The sequence below is a fragment of the Triticum urartu genome, chromosome 5A (assembly GCF_056163025.1).
Source record: "Triticum urartu cultivar PI428250 chromosome 5A, HENAU_Tu73, whole genome shotgun sequence".
Classification (NCBI taxonomy): Eukaryota; Viridiplantae; Streptophyta; class Magnoliopsida; order Poales; family Poaceae; genus Triticum; species Triticum urartu.
The window spans coordinates 87,033,018-87,050,934 of NC_141877.1; positions in this window are offsets into that span (position 1 = coordinate 87,033,018).

Genomic DNA, 17,917 nt, shown 5'->3' on the forward strand with positions numbered 1-17,917 from the left:
CGACACCATATGAACTAAAGTTTGGCAAGAAACCTAAGTTGTCATTTCTTAAAGTTTGGGGTTGCGATGCTTATGTGAAAAAGTTTTAGCCTCATAAGCTCGAACCCAAATCGGAGAAGTGTGTCTTGATAGGATACCCGAAAGAAACTGTTGGGTACACCTTCTATCACAGATCTGAAGGCAAGATCTTTGTTGCTAAGAATGGATCCTTTCTAGGGAAGGAGTTTCTCTCGAAAGAAGTGAGTGGGAGGAAAGTAGAACTTGATGAGGTAATTGTACCTTCTCTCGAATTGGAAATTAGCTCATCACAGAAAATCCTACCCATGATGCCTACACCAACTAGAGAGGAAGCTAATGATAACAATCATGAAACTTCAGATCAAGTTTGTGACGCCCGGATAATTAAGCTATAGTAACCCTTTACTAACGTTGCCATGTCACCACTATTACTGTAGTTAAACTTGCGAAGATTCAAATCCCATTCAAATTCAAATTTAAAATGAAGGCAAAACATCAAAAGTTTTCAAACGTTAAAACTAAAATGTTCAAAATGTGACAAATAAATCCTAAGTCATAATGGTAGAGGAACCACATTTTTGTAGAAGGATTAAATGCACTAAAATGATTCAAATAGTAGCAAAAACAACTATTTAAACGCCTTTGGTATTTTATAAAATACTGAACTATTTTATATCAGGCTAAAACTTTTTACAGTAGTGGATTGTTCTGAAACATTATTTTAGGCGTTGTAGTCATATTTTACTAAACTAAAATTAATATGTAACTAAAATAAAATAGAAAGGAAAAATAACAACAAGTAAAACTAAAGGGAAAAAAGACCAAACCCTCCCTCGGGGCCAACCGGCCCAGCTGGCCACTGGGCTAGCCAGGCCGGCCCACCTACTGGCCTACTTAGGCCACGCTGCTCCCAGCCAAACCCTAACCAACCACCCGCACCCCACTCGCTCTCTCCCCCTCCCCTCGATCCAGTTCTGGATCGGGATCGGGCCGACGACAGCGCCCCGACGCCGGCTCACCACCCCATCGCTGCACTCCAACCGCCCCTGGCGCCGCCACCCGTCGGCGACGAACCCTTCTCCTTCGCCGCACGCCACCGGCCTCGCCTACCATCACCACGCTGCCGCCCGAGGACCTCTTCACCATCACCTCCCCGCCTCGTACCGCCACGGCCTCGCCGGAGCTGCCTCGCCATCGACTCCGTCCTCCTCGACCCCCACTGCCCCGTACCCTACTCCCGCAGTGAGCTGCCGTCCCCCTTTCCTCTCCTCTCCTGACAGATCGAACGCGCCCGCGTTGCATCCCGTGCAGCCTCGCCCTTGCCATGCTGCTCGCCGCCGCGGCCCCCCCCTGCGGGCACCTCGCCGTGCTGGGGCGCGCTCACCGCACGCGCCGCCTGACCCCCTGCTGCCTGCTCGCGCGTGCCTCGTCCCCTGCTACTGCAGCTGCTTGCCTCGCGTTGTCGCCTGAACCGCGCCGCCTCCGCCCCATCGCGCCGCGTCCCTCCTGTCGTCTCGCCTCCCGCCTTGGCTCCGCCATGCCAGGCCGTGCCGGCGCCGCCCCTCGCTTGTTGCCGGCTCCCGCGCCGCAGCTACGCCTGCTCGCCGCCCCTCCCGCCGAGTTGGGCGCCAGCACGCCCAGCGCCCGTTCGGGCGACGCCTGCACCCAGCGCCCGTAACCCGCATCGCCCCCGCCCAGGGAACATTTTTATTAAAAAATAATAAAGAAAAAATATATATAATAATGATAAAATAATTAATTAATTAGAGAATTAATAAACTTAATTGATTTTGATTAATTAAACTAGTCAAATAACTAAACTAATTAAACTGTTAGGTAATTAGTTAATCAGTCAATGACAGTGCGGCCCACCCCCCTAATTAATCCTGATTAGGTTAATTAATAGGTTTAATTAAAATGTGTCACTGACTAGTGGGACCCACTGGTCAGGTTGACTAGTCAACCCTTGCTGACTCCTGACGTCAGCATGACATCATGCTGATGCCATAAATCCAATTTCGAATCAAATTAAATAATTAATTAGATTCTAAAAATGATTTAAATCTTTTAAAAAATCATATAAAACAAACCGTAGCTCAGATGAAAATACTTTGTAGATGAAAGTTGCTCAGGACGATGAGATGAATCCGGATACGCAGCCCGTTCGTCCACCACACGCCCCTAGCATATCAAACTCGCAACTTTCCCCCTCCGGTTCCTTTGTCCGAAAACGCAGAACACTGGGAATACATTCCTGGATGTTCTCCCCCCTTCGCCGATATCACCTACTACCGCGATTGGGCACACCTAGCATCACGCTTTGTCATGTCATGCATCGTCATGCATTTGTTCGCATTGTATTTATTGTTTCTTCCCCCTCTTGTCTCGCTAGACACCGAGACCGACGCCGCTGCTGTCCAGTATGACTACGGTGTTGACGACCTGTCCTTCTTGCCAGAGCAACCAGGCAAGCCCCCCCCCCCCGTTGATCACCAGATATCGCCTATTCTTCACTACTGCTTGCATTAGAGTAGTGTAGCATGTTGCTGCTTTTGATTAATCCTATTCTACTACATAGCCTGTCATTGTTGCTACGGTTGTTACCCTTACCTGCTATCCTACTGCTTAGTATAGGATGCTAGTGTTCCATCAGTGGCCCTACACTCTTGTCCGTCTACCATGCTATACTACTGGGCCGTGATCACTTCGGGAGGTGATCACGGGCATATACTATATACTTTATACGGTTACATTACTTATGATACTGTTCGGAGATGGGGGCTGAAGGGGTAGGTGGCTCCATCCCAGTAGAGGTGGGCCTGGGTTCCCGACAGCCCCCGACTGTTACATTGTGGCAGAGCGACAGGACAGGTTGAGACCGCCTAGGAGAGAGGTGGGCCTGGCCCTGGTCGGCGTTCGCGGATACTTAACACGCTTAACGAGATCTTGGTATTTGATCTAAGTCTGGCCACTGGCCTATACGCACTAAACAACTACGCGGGGACAGTTATGGGCACTCGACGTCGTGGTATCAGCCAAAGCACTTCGTGACGTCAGCGACTGAGCGGCGCGTGCCGGATTGGAACGTAAGCCTGCTCTTGTATTAAGGTGGCTAGTTCTGCTTTCGGGCGCCCTCGCAACGTGCAGGTGTGCAATGGGCGATGGGCCCAGACCCCTGCGCCATAGGATTTAGACCGGCGAGCTGACCTCTCTGTTGTGCCTAGGTAGGGCTGCGACGTGTTGATCTTCCGGGGCCGGGCATGACCCCGAAAAGTGTGTCCGGACAAAAGGGATCGAGCGTGTTGGGAAATGTGGTGCACCCCTGCAGGGAAGTTAATCTATTCGAATAGCCGTGATCTTCGGTAACAGGACGACTTGGAGTTGTACCTTGGCCTTATGACAACTATAACCGAATACTTAGTAAAACACACCCTTCCAAGTGCCAGATACAACCCGGTGATCGCTCTCTAATAGGGCAATGAGGAGAGGATCGTCGGGTAGGTTTATGCTATGCGATGCTACATGGAGGACTTCAATCTACTCTCTTCTACATGCTGCAAGATGGAGGCTGCCAGAAGCGTAGTCTTCAGCAGGATTAGCTATCCCCCTCTTATTCTGGCATTCTGCAGTTCAGTCCACCGATATGGCCCCTTTACACATATACCCATGCATATGTAGTGTAGCTCCTTCCTTGCGAGTACTTTGGATGAGTACTCACGGTTGCTTTCTCCTTCTTTTCCCCCTATCCCTTCTACCTAGTTGTCGTAACCAGATGTTGGAGCCCAGGATCCAGACGCCACTGTTGACGACGACTCCTACTATACCAGAGGTGCCTACTACTACGTGCAGCCCGCTGACGGCGACCAGTTGTAGTTAGGAGGATCCCAGGCAGGAGGCCTGCGCCTCTTTCGATTGTATCCCAGTTTGTGCTAGCCTTCTTAAGGCAAACTTGTTTAACTTATGTCTGTACTAAGATATTGTTGCTTCCGTTGACTCGTCTATGATCGAGCTCTTGTATTCGAGCCTTCGAGGCCCCTGGCTTGTAATATGATGCTTGTATGACTTATTTTATTTGTAGAGTTGTGTTGTGATATCTTCCCGTGAGTCCCTGATCTTGATCGTACATGTTTGCATGTATGATTAGTGTACAGTCAAATGAGGGTCGTCAGAAGTTGGTATCAGAGCCAACTGCCTATAGGAATCCCCCTTCCAACTCCTTGGCCGAAGTTGAGTCTAGACATTACAAAACTTTTACTAACATGGATGTGTGCCTTATGGGCCCACGTCGCCATTTGGGTGGTATTAGGATATTTTACTCCTCGATCTTTACTCCGGAACTCTGATCTCTCTTCTATTCGGGTTAAATGATTTTGCTAACTCTGACTCTAGGTTCTTGTAAATACTTTCTCCCGAAGAGCCCCTTCATTCCAGATGATGACCTGCTTCACTAGAAGATTCCGAAGATACTCTCCGTTATTCTCTCGAGATGCTGTGCCCACCACTTTTGCTATTCCCGACCACCGATAAATCCTTATGGATAATTGCTTACACTTGTCGCTCTTACCTTTGTTCCTAGTTGCCCCTGTTATTACTTGATACCCTGAAAATTTCTTTGATAATTCAAGAATCCTTTGTGCCCACCGCTTTGCAGCTCTTTGCCGCAGACATACCCTTACGGATAATTTCTCGCACTTATCGAGTATCCGCTCATCCCCGGTTGATTCATGTATTTCACAAAAGTCTTCGAAATACTATTCGATCCTCGAAAATCCTCAACGGCCTATTGCTCTTGAAATTCTTGCTTGCTTGCATTATGATTAACCTCATAAGTCGCGTAATCTTATTGGCATCCTTAGTAATTATCAGTTTGAGTCTGTTGAATCAATATGTTGTGAATGCTCACATTCCTTAATCAGGTCCTTCGATTTGTCCTTCTGGCTCAGACGTCATTTTAAACATGAGCTGGATCTTGACCAATTAAATTTTGCCATCGATTGTACCCCTAAGGCTATTCAACTTATCCATCCCTAATCAGAGCATTGCTCACTACAAAAAAAAGACACATCCGTGACATTTTGGGCCGAACGAAAAAAAATTCTGTCATACATATGACACTTCTATGACGATAATTGTGACAAAACCCGGTATCATCATAGATGTGGTGGGCTCCTACTTCTATGACAAAAAATCATGACAGAAAATGGGCTTTTTGTCCTGGGCGGGCCGGAGATGCAGCTGCATGACATTCTTTGGGCTGTCCATGATGGAAAAAAACCATGGTAGAAGCGAGCGGGAGGAAAATTTCGGGGAGTTCCCGGTTACGGTGGGAGGTCGGGGGCCGAGCGATGCGCGTTTCTCTCGTACACGTACGCGCGTGTGTGTGAGGCATTGGCTCTAACTGAACCCGAGCGAGGTGTTGGGCTCTAACTGAACCCGAGCGATTGCACTGCAGGCTACGTGTTACTGAACCTGAGCGATCGATCGATGGCTGTTAACTGAACCCGATCGAGCGATTCCTTCGCTACTGCTGCTAACTGAAGCCGATTGATGGGATGAACAGTGAGCGTTGCGGGGGGGTTTGGATGAACAGTGAGCGATGGCGTTGCCTCTGGATGAACAGGAACCCGTGGTGTGGTGGAGGGCTGGATGAACAGTAGATGGTGGAGGGGTGCCCGTGGAGGGGTGGATGAGCAGGACCCCGTGGTGTGGAGGGCTAGATGAACAGTAGACGGTGGAGGGGTGGTTGAACAGGACCCCGTGGTGTGGAGGGCTGGATGAACAGTAGACGGTGGAGGGGTGCCCGTGGAAGGGTGGTTGAACAGGACCCCTGTGGTGTGGACGGCTGGATGAACAGTAGACGGTGGAGGGGTGGTTGAACAGTAGCTGGTGGAGTAGCGCGGTGGAGGCTGGATGAACAGGAGCCCGTGGAGGCTGGAGGAGGTCGACGGTGGAGATGAACAGTATCCCGTGGAGTCCCGTTTTGCGGTACGCCACACCCCTCCCGATGAACAGGACCCCCGTTTCGACCGTAGCGCTCCAACACAAGTCTGTTTCCTCTATTTTGCGGTACGCCACACCCCTCCCGATCAACAGGACCCCGTTTCGACCGTAGGAGGTCCGTTTCCTCCATTTTGCGGTACGCCAGACCCCTCCCGATGCACAGGATCCCGTTTCGACCGTGGTCGGTCGAACACAAGGCCGTTTCCTCCGTTCTGCGGTACGCCAGGCCTCGTTTCCATCGACTGTTCCGTCCAAGCCCTCCCGATGAACACGACGCATTCCGTTGCCTCCCCATGTACACGACGCATTCCGTTGCCTCCCCATGAACATGACGATGACGTTGTTTCTCCGTTCTGACCCAGCCATGTACACGAGCCCTAGCCGTACGTATGCGCGAGTAGGCATTCGAGACCCCGCCCGTATGTACACATACGTGGCCGTATTTTCTTTCTTGCACCCTGGCCTCTATACGTACGTGTACATGCTACGTGCGCACCTCTACTACGACATGTGCGCGCCTCTACATCGACCAGTATGTACGTACACGTTCGCGACCAGAATGACAACGCTACGTACGCTTCGACTAGGTGGGTCCCGACTGTCAGGCACTTCCTTGCCAGTGAAGATGTAGCTGGTGTTGGAAATATGCCCTAGAGGAAATAATAAAATGGTTATTATTATATTTATTTGTTCATGATAATTGTCTATTGTTCATGCCATAATTGTGTTATCCGGAAATCGTAATACATGTGTGAATACATAGCCCACAACACATCCCTAGTGAGCCTCTAGTTGACTAGCTCGTTGATCAAAAGATAGTCATGGTTTCCTGACTATGGACATTGGATGTCATTGATAACGGGATCACATCATTAGGAGAATGATGTGATGGACAAGACCCAATCCTAAGCATAGCTCAAAGATCGTGTAATTCGTTTGCTATAGCTTTTCCGAATGTCAAGTATCATTTCCTTAGACCATGAGATTGTGCAACTCCCGGATACCATAGAAGTGCTTTCGGTGTGACAAATGTCACAACATAACTGGGTGACTATAAAGGTACACTACGGGTATCTCCAAAAGTGTCTGTTGGGTTGGCACGAATCGAGACTGGGATTTGTCACTCCGTATGACGGAGAGGTATCTCTGGGCCCACTCGGTAATGCATCATCATAATGAGCTCAATGTGAAGAAGTGGTTGATCACGGGATCATGCATTACGGTACGAGTAAAGTGACTTGCCGGTAACGAGATTGAACAAGGTATTGGGATACCGACGATCGAGTCTCGGGCAAGTAACGTACCGATTGACAAAGGGAATTGTATACGGGATTGATTGAATCCTCGACATCGTGGTTCATCCGATGAGATCATCGAGGAGCATGTGGGAGCCAACATGGGTATCCAGATCCCGCTGTTGGTTATTGACCGGAGAGTCATCTCGGTCATGTCAGCGTGTCTCCCGAACCCGTAGGGTCTACACACTTAAGGTTCGGTGATGCTAGGGTTGTTGAGACATTAGTATACGGTGACCCGAAAGTTGTTCGGAGTCCCGGATGAGATCCCGGACGTCATGAGGAGTTCCGGAATGGTCCGGAGGTGAAGAATTATGTATAGGAAGTCCAGTTTCGGCCATCGGGAAAGTTTCGGGGTCACAGGTATAGTACCGGGACCACCGGAAGGGTCCCGGGGGTCCACCGGGTGGGGCCACCTATCCCAGAGGGCCCCATGGGCTGAAGTGGGGAAGGGAACCAGCCCCCAATGGGCTGGTGCGCCCCCCTTGGGCCTCCTCCTGCGCCTAGGGTTGGAAACCCTAGGGGTGGGGGCGCCCCACTTGGCTTGGGGGGCAAGCCACCCCCTTGGCCGCCGCCCCCCCTTGGAGATTGGATCTCCTAGGGCTGGCGCCCCCCCTAGGGACCCTATATATAGTGGGGGGAGGGAGGGCAGCCGCACCCTAGCCCCTGGCGCCTCCCTCTCCCTCCCGTGACACCTCTCCCTCTCGCTAAGCTTGGCGAAGCCCTGCCGAGATCGTCGTTGCTTCCACCACCACGCCGTCGTGCTGCTGGATCTCCATCAACCTCTCCTTCCCCCTTGTTGGATCAAGTTGGAGGAGACGTCTTCCCAACCGTATGTGTGTTGAACGCGGAGGTGCCGTCCGTTCAGCGCTAGGTCATCGGTGATTTGGATCACGACGAGTACGACTCCATCAACCCCGTTCTCTTGAACGCTTCCGCTCGCGATCTACAAGGGTATGTAGATGCACTCTCCTCTCGCTCATTGCTAGATGACTCCATAGATTGATCTTGGTGATGCATAGAAAATTTTAAATTCTGCTACGTTCCCCAACAGTGGCATCATGAGCTAGGTCTATGCGTAGTTTCTATGCACGAGTAGAACACAAAGAATTTGTGGGAGTGGATATTGTCAATTTGCTTGCCGTTACCAGTCTTATCTTGATTCGGCGGCATCATGGGATGAAGCGGCCCGGACCGACCTTACACGTACGCTTACGTGAGACTGGTTCCACTGATTGACATGCACTAGTTGCATAAGGTGGCTGGCGGGTGTCTGTCTCTCCCACTTTAGTCGGATCAGATTCGATGAAAAGGGTCCTTATGAAGGGTAAATAGAAATTGGCATATCACGTTGTGGTTTTGGCGTAGGTAAGAAACGTTCTTGCTAGAAACCTATAGCAGCCACGTAAAAACTTGCAACAACAATTAGAGGACGTCTAACTTGTTTTTGCAGCATGTGCCATGTGATGTGATACGGCCAAAAGGATGTGATGAATGATATATGTGATGTATGAGATTGATCATGTTCTTGTAATAGGAATCACGACTTGCATGTCAATGAGGATGACAACCGGCAGGAGCCATAGGAGTTGTCTTAATTTATTTATGACCTGCGTGTCAACATAAACGTCATGTAATTACTTTACTTTATTGCTAAAGCGTTAGCCATAGTAGTAGAAGTAATAGATGACGAGACAACTTCAAGAAGACATGATGATGGAGATCATGGTGTCATGCCGGTGACAACGATGATCATGGAGCCCCGAAGATGGAGATCAAAAGGAGCAAATGATATTGGCCATATCATGTCACTATTTGATTGCATGTGATGTTTATCATATTTTGCATCTTATTTGCTTAGAACGATGGTAGCTTAAATAAGATGATCCCTCGTAATAATTTCAAGAAAGTGTTCCCCCTAACTGTGCACCGTTGCGAAGGTTCGTTGTTTCGAAGCACCACGTGATGATCGGGTGTGATAGATTCTAACGTTCGAATACAACGGGTGTAAGCCAGATTTACACACGCAATACACTTAGGTTGACTTGATGAGCCTAGCATGTACAGACATGGCCTCAGAACACGAAAGACCGAAAGGTCGAGCATGATTCGTATAGAAGATACGATCAACATGAAGGTGTTCACCGATGTTGACTAGTCCGTCTCACGTGATGATCGGACACGGCCTAGTTGACTTAGATCATGTTTCACTTAGATGACTAGAGGGATGTCTATCTGAGTGGGAGTTCATTGAATAATTTGATTAGATGAACTTAATTATCATGAACTTAGTCTAAAATCTTTACACTATGTCTTGTAGATCAAATGGCGCACGCTAATGTTGCCCTCAACTTCAACGCGTTCCTAGAGAAAACCAAGCTGAAAGATGATGGTAGCAACTATACGGACTGGGTCCGGAACCTGAGGATCATCCTTATAGATGCCAAGAAAGATTATGTCCTAGAAGCACCACTAGGTGACGCACCCATCCCAGAGAACCAAGACGTTATGAACGCTTGGTAGTCACGTGCTGATGATTACTCCCTCGTTCAGTGCAGCATGCTTTACAGCTTAGAACCGGAGCTCCAAAAGCGTTTTGAGCGACACGGAGCATATGAGATGTTCGAAGAGCTGAAAATGGTTTTCCAAGCTCATGCCCGGGTCGAGAGATATGAAGTCTCCGACAAGTTCTTCAGTTGTAAGATGGAGGAAAATAGTTCTGTCAGTGAGCACATACTCAAAATGTCTGGGTTGCATAACCGCTTGACTCAGCTGGGAGTTAATCTCTCGGATGACGCGGTCATTGACAGAATCCTTCAGTCGCTTCCACCGAGCTACAAGAGCTTTGTGATGAACTTCAATATGCAGGGGATGGAAAAGACCATTCCTGAGGTATATTCAATGCTGAAATCAGCGGAGGTGGAAATCAAAAAGGAACATAAAGTGTTGATGGTGAATAAAACCACTAAGTTCAAGAAAGGCAAGGGTAAGAAGAACTTCAACAAGGACGGCAAGGGGGTTGCCGCGCCCGGTAAGCAAGCTGCCGGGAAGAAGTCAAAGAATGGACCCAAGCCTGAGACTGAGTGTTTTTATGGCAAGGGAAGTGGTCACTAGAAACGGAACTGCCCGAAATACTTAGCGGACAAGAAGGCCGGCAAAACTAAAGGTATATGTGATATACATGTAATTGATCTGTACCTTACCAGTACTTGTAGTAGCTCCTAGGTATTTGATACCGGTGCGGTTGCTCACATTTGTAACTCAAAGCAGGTACTGCGGAATAAGCGGAGACTGGCGAAGGACGAGGTGACGATGCGCATCGGGAATGGTTCCAAGGTCGATGTGATCGCCGTCGGCACGCTGCCTCTACATTTATCTACGGGATTAGTTTTAAACCTCAATAATTGTTATTTAGTGCCAGCTTTGAGCACGAACATTGTATTAGGATCTTGTTTAATTCGAGATGGCTACTCATTTAAATCCGAGAATAATGGTTGTTCTATTTATATGAGAGATATGTTTTATGGTCATGCTCCGCTGGTGAATGGTTTATTCTTAATGAATCTCGAGCGTGATGTTGCACATATTCATAGTGCGTATACCAAAAGATGTAAGGTTGATAATGATAGTCCCACATACTTGTGGCACTGCCGCCTTGGTCACATAGGTGTCAAACGCATGAAGAAGCTCGATGCAGATGGACTTTTGGAGTCTCTTGATTATGAACCATTTGACACGTGCGAACCATGCCTCATGGGTAAAATGACCAAGACTCCGCTCTCAGGAACAATGGAGCGAGCAACCAACTTATTGGAAATCATACATACTGATGTGTGCGGTCCAATGAGTGTTGAGGCTCGCGGTGGCTATCGTTATGTTCTCACACTCACTGATGACTTGAGTAGATATGGGTATGTCTACTTAATGAAACACAAGTCTGAGACCTTTGAAAAGTTCAAGGAATTTCAGAGTGAGGTTGAGAATCAACGTGACAGGAAAATCAAGTTCTTACGATCAAATCATGGAGGAGAATACTTGAGTCACGAATTTGGCACACACTTAAGGAAATGTGGAATAGTTTCACAACTCACGCCGCCTGGAACACCTCAGCGTAATGGTGTGTCCGAACGTCGTAATCGCACTCTATTGGATATGGTGCGATCTATGATGTCTCTTACCGATTTACCGCTGTCATTTTGGGGCTATGCTTTAGAGACTGCCACATTACTTTAAATAGGGCTCCGACGAAATCCATTGAGACGACACCGTATGAATTATGGTTTGGGAAGAAACCTAAGCTGTCGTTTCTAAAAGTTTGGGGATGCGATGCTTATGTCAAGAAACTTCAACCTGAAAAGCTCGAACCCAAGTCTGAAAAATGTGTCTTCATAGGATACCCTAAAGAAACTATTGGGTATACCTTCTACCTCAGATCCGAAGGCAAGATCTTTGTTGCCAAGAATGGATCCTTTCTAGAGAAAGAGTTGCTCTCGAAAGAAATAAGTGGGAGGAAAGTAGAACTCGATGAAGTATTACCTTTTGAACCGGTATGTGGCACAGCTCAAGAAAATGTTCCTGAGGTGCCTGCACCGACTAGAGAGGAAGTTAATGATGATGATCATGAAACTTCAGATCAAGTTGCTATTGAACTTCGTAGGTCCACAAGGACACGTTCCGCACCAGAGTGGTACGGCAACATTGTCTTGGAAATCATGTTGTTCGATAATGGTGAACCTTCGAACTATGAAGAAGCGATGGCGGGCCCAGATTCCGACAAATGGCTGGAAGCCATGAAATCCGAGATAGGATCCATGTATGAAAACGAAGTATGGACTTTGACTGACTTGCCCGATGATCGGCGAGCCATAGAAAATAAATGGATCTTTAAGTAGAAGACAGACGCGGATGGTAATGTAACCATCTATAAAGCTCGGCTTGTCGCTAAGGGTTATCGACAAGTTCAAGGGGTTGACTACGATGAGAATTTCTCACCCGTAGCGAAGCTGAAGTCCGTCCGAATCATGTTAGCAATTGCCGCATTCTATGATTATAAGATATGGAAAATGGACGTCAAAACGGCATTCCTTAATGGTTTCCTTAAGGAAGAATTGCATATGATGCAGCCGGAAGGTTTTGTCGATCCTAAGAATGCTGACAAGGTGTGCAAGCTCCAACGCTCGATTTACGGGCTGGTGCAAGCATCTCGGAGTTGGAACATTCGTTTTGATGAGATGATCAAAGCGTTTGGGTTTACGCAGACTTATGGAGAAGCCTGCATTTACGAGAAAGTGAGTGGGAGCTCTGTAGCATTTCTCATATTGTATGTGGATGACATATTGTTGATGGGAAATGATATAGAATTCTTGGAAAGCAAAAAGGCCTACTTGAACAAGTGTTTTTCAATGAAGGATCTTGGAGAAGCTGCTTACATATTAGGCATCAAGATCTATAGAGATAGATCGAGACGCCTCATTGGTCTTTCACAGAGTATGTACCTTGACAAGATATTGAAGAAGTTCAATATGGATCAGTCAAAGAAGGGGTTCTTGCCTATATTGCAAGGTACGAGATTGATCACGGCTCAATGCCTGACCACAGCAGAAGATAGAGAAAAGATGAGTGTCATCCCCTATGCCTCGGCCATAGGGTCTATCATGTATGCTATGCTGTGTACCACACCTGATGTAAACCTTGCCGTAAGTTTGGTAGGAAGGTACCAAATAATTCCGGCATGGAGCACTGGACAGCGGTAAAGAATATCCTGAAGTACCTGAAGAGGACTAAGGATATGTTTCTCGTTTATGGAGGTGACGAAGAGCTCCTCGTAAAGGGTTACGTCGATGCTAGCTTCGACACTGATCTGGATGACTCTAAGTCACAAACCGGATACGTGTATGTTTTGAATGGTGGGGCAGTAAGCTGGTGCAGTTGCAAGCAAAGCGTTGTGGCGGGATCTACATGTGAAACGGAGTACATGGCTGCCTCGGAGGCAGCACAAGAGGCAATCCGGGTGAAGGAGTTCATTACCGACCTAGGAGTCATACCCAATGCGTCGGGCCCAATGACTCTCTTCTATGACAACACTGGAGCTATTGCCCTTGCCAAGGAGCCCAGGTTTCACAGGAAGACCAGGCATATCAAGCGTCACTTCAACTCCATTCGTAAATGTTCAAAATGGAGACATAGATATTTGTAAAGTACATACGGACCTGAATGTGGCAGATCCATTGACTAAACCTCTCCCTAGAGCAAAACATGATCAACACTAGAACGGCATGGGTGTTCAATTCATCACAATGTAACTAGATTATTGACTCTAGTGCAAGTGGGAGACTGTTGGAAATATACCCTAGAGGCAATAATAAAATGGTTATTATTATATTTCTTTGTTCATGATAATTGTCTATTGTTCATGCTATAATTGTGTTATCTGGAAATCGTAATACATGTGTGAATACATAGACCACAACACGCCCCTAGTGAGCCTCTAGTTGACTAGCTCGTTGATCAAAAGATAGTCATGGTTTCCTGACTATGGACATTGGATGTCATTGATAACGGGATCACATCATTAGGAGAATGATGTGATGGACAAGACCCAATCCTAAGCATAGCTCAATGATTGTGTAGTTCGTTTGCTATAGCTTTTCCGAATGTCAAGTATCATTTCCTTAGACCATGAGATTGTGCAACTCTCGGATACCGTAGGAGTGCTTTGGGTGTGCCAAACGTCACAACGTAACTGGGTGACTATAAAGGTACACTACGGGTATCTCCGAAAGTGTCTGTTGGGTTGGCACGAATCGAGACTGGGATTTTTCACTCCGTATGACAGAGAGGTATCTCTGGGCCCACTCGGTAATGCATCATCATAATGAGATCAATGTGATCAAGTGCTTGATCACGGGATCATGCATTACGGTACGAGTAAAGTGACTTGCCGGTAACGAGATTGAACAAGGTATTGGGATACCGACGATCGAGTCTGGGGCAAGTAACGTACCGATTGACAAAGGGAATTGTATACGGGATTGATCGAATCCTCGACATCATGGTTCATTCGATGAGATCATCATGGAGCATGTGGGATCCAACATGGGTATCCAGATCCCGCTGTTGGTTATTGACCGGAGAGTCGTCTTGGTCATGTCTGCGTGTCTCCCGAACCCGTAGGGTCTACACACTTAAGGTTCGTTGACGCTAGGGTTGTTGAGACATTAGTATATGGTAACCCGAAAGTTGTTCGGAGTCCCGGATGAGATCCCGGATGTCACGAGGAGTTTCGGAATGGTCCGGAGGTGAAGAATTATGTATAGGAAGTCCAGTTTCGGCCATCGGGAAAGTTTTGGGGTCACCGGTATAGTACCAGGACCACCAGAAGGGGCCCGGGGGTCCACCGGGTGGGGCCACCTATCCCGGAGGCCCCCATGGGCTGAAGTGGGGAAGGGAACCAGCCCTTGATGGGCTGGTGCACCCCCCTTGGGCCCCCCCTACGCCTAGGGTTGGAAACCCTAGGGTGGGGGCACCCCACTTGGCTTGGGGAGCAAGCCACCCCCTTGGCCCCCCTTGGATATTGCATCTCCTAGGGCCAGCGCCCCCCTAGGGAGCCTATATATAGTGGGGGGAGGGAGGGCAGCCGCACCCTAGCCCCTGGCGCCTTCCTCTCCCTCTCGTGACACCTCTCCCTCTCACTAAGCTTGGCGAAGCCCTGCCGAGATCGCCGTTGTTTCCACCGCCACGCCGTCATGCTGCTGGATCTCCATCAACCTCTCCTTCCCCCTTGCTGGATCAAGTTGGAGGATACGTCTTCCAACCGTACGTGTGTTGAACGCGGAGGTGCCGTCCGTTCAGCACTAGGTCATCGGTGATTTGGATCACGACGAGTACGACTCCATCAACCCTGTTCTCTTGAACGCTTCCGCTCGCGATCTACAAGGGTATGTAGATGCACTCTCCTCTCCCTCGTTGCCAGATGACTCCATAGATTGATCTTGGTGATGCTTAGAAAATTTTAAATTCTGCTACGTTCCCCAACAGCTGGTGGGTCCCAGCAGTCAGGGGGGCGAAATACGGTGGCCCGTTCGGTGGGTCCCCGCTGTCAGGTGGAGGAATAATTATTTTGCACGTAATAAGGAGGCACTTCCTTGCTGCGGCCGTGGACCCAGCTGTCAGCCTCTCCACGTATAGTCCATGTCCGATGGAAGCTGTTCCTTGACCACGTTGACCACGCCGCGCCGAGAGCACCAGGGCGGTGGACGACGGCGAGGCCTAGGAAGGGGACGACGCGGAGCCTGGGAAGACGCGGCAGTGGATGCCCACGCGTAGAGGAGTACGAGGGCACTGGTTCACTGCGGTGTGAGGCTGCCGTCGCCGCAGAGTAACAGGGGGTGTGGGTGAGTAGAGGGATGGCCTGGCCAGCGGTGGGAGTAGTAGGGTGTGGTGAGGCCTCTGCCGCATCACAGCCGGCCACGGGAGGCAGGAGCATGAGGCAAGACCAGCGCTGGTTTGGGCGGCTGGTACAAGAAGATTAGAGGTTGAAGAAGCACTACGGCCATTGGATGGACATCATACGGTCACTGGAGCTAGAATCGTGCATATTGACTAAGTTGACAAAGCCCTCCGTCCCCGTCAACTTACTAGGCCCACAAGTCAGCCTGCCACTATACTGGGTCCCAGCTAACAAGGGGAGTATTCATTTTTTTTTGTGCGTAATAAGAAGGCACTTCCTTGCGTGCGAAGATATAGTTGGTGGGTCCGAGCTGTCAGCGGCGGTAACGTTTTTTCATGAAATACAGAAGCCCTTTCGGTGGGTCCCTAATGTATGGTGGAGGAATCATTATTTTGCGCGTAATAAGGAGGCATTTCCTTGCGTGCGGCCGTGGACCCAGCTGTCGGCCTCTCCACGTACAGTCCACTTCAGATGCATGTTGATCGTTGACCACGTTGACCAGGCCACGCCGATAGCACCGGGGCGGTGGACGACGGCGAGGCCTAGGAAGGGAACGACACGGAGGCACGGAAGACTCGGCAGTTGTTTCCCACGCGGAGGGGAGTACGACTGTACGAGGGTTTACTGGTTCGTCTGCCGTCGCCGGAGAATAACAATAGGTGTGGGTGAGTAGAGGGATGGCTAGGCGAGCGATGGGAGTACGGTGGGGCTGTGAGGCCTGCGCGGCAGCACAGCCGGCCGCGGGGAGGAGGGAGCAGGCAGTCCCGCCGGCGCTTGTTTGAGCGGCTGGAGCAGGAAGAGCAGAGATTGAAGAAGCACGACGGCCGTTGGATGGACATCCAACAGTCAGTGCTTGTGCATCAACCTTTTTTTAGGAAAGCCTCAAATCTGTGGAAAACAGCATATAGCCCATCTGCCATTATTTCTAATAATTTTCAGCCCATTTGCTAATTCTTAAGGTTTTTTTTGAGCCCATATTCTTTTTGTTAGCATTACAGCCCAAATTATGGCCACGGTTAAAAAATTATACGAAATTTTGCATATTTCGGTGCGGTCTGAACTGTTTTTAATCCCGAAATTTCGACTCTCATTCAAACTGATTTTAAAAATAAATGTATATCAATATAAAATCCAACAAATTCTCCACGCATAAAAATTAATGTAATTTAAAATCTTGAAATGAAAAAAAAAGATATTTGAAACTAATTGCCGGTTTGATGTGTTTTAAAAATGTACAACCCATTTCTCATTACTGATGGGCCATTTTCTCGACCAGCCGAATGAAAGCTCTCCTCGTCTTGAAAGATTTGCAGCCCAACATGCCTGACAAAGCGACTTACTTGGAAAATCACAAAAAAATTGGGTTGTGTCCGTGGACCCAGCTGTCAGCCTCTCCATGTACAGTACTCCTCCGATGGAAGTCGTTCCTTGACCATGTTGACCACGCCGCGTGGAGAGCACCACGGCGGTGGACGACGGTGAGGCCTAGGAAGGGGACAACGCGGAGCCGTTGAAGACGCGGTAGTGGAAGCCCACGTGGAGAGGAGTACGTGGGTTCACTGGTTCGGCTGCGGTGTGAGGCTGCCGTCGCCGCAGGGCCTGGCCAGCGGTGGGAATAGTAGGGGGCGGTGAGGCCTCCACGACAGCATAGCCGGCAACGGGAGGCAGGAGCATGCGGCACGACCGGCGCTGCTTTGGGCGGCTGGAGCAAGAAGACCAGAGGTTGAAGAAGCACTACGGCCGTTGGATGGACATCGTACGGTCACTGGAGCTAGAACCGTTCATATTGACTAAGTTGAGAAAGCCCTCCGTCCCCGTCAACTTTGTTGGCCCACAAGTCATCCTCCCACTATGGTGGGTCCCAGCTAGTAGGGGGTATTCTTTTTTTTGTGCGTAATAAGGAGGCACTTCCTGGCGTGCGAAGATATAGCTGGTGGGTCTGACATGTAATGGGGGGAACGTTTTTTTCGCGAAATATAGAGGCCCTTCTCGTGGGTCCCAGCTGTCAGGTGGAGGAATCATTATTTTGCGCGTACAGTCCACGGCCGATGGATGTCGTTCATTGACCAACTTGACCAGGCCGCGCTGAGAGCACCATGGTGGTGGACGACGTCGAAGCCTAGGAAGGGAACGACACGGAGCCGGGGAAGACTCG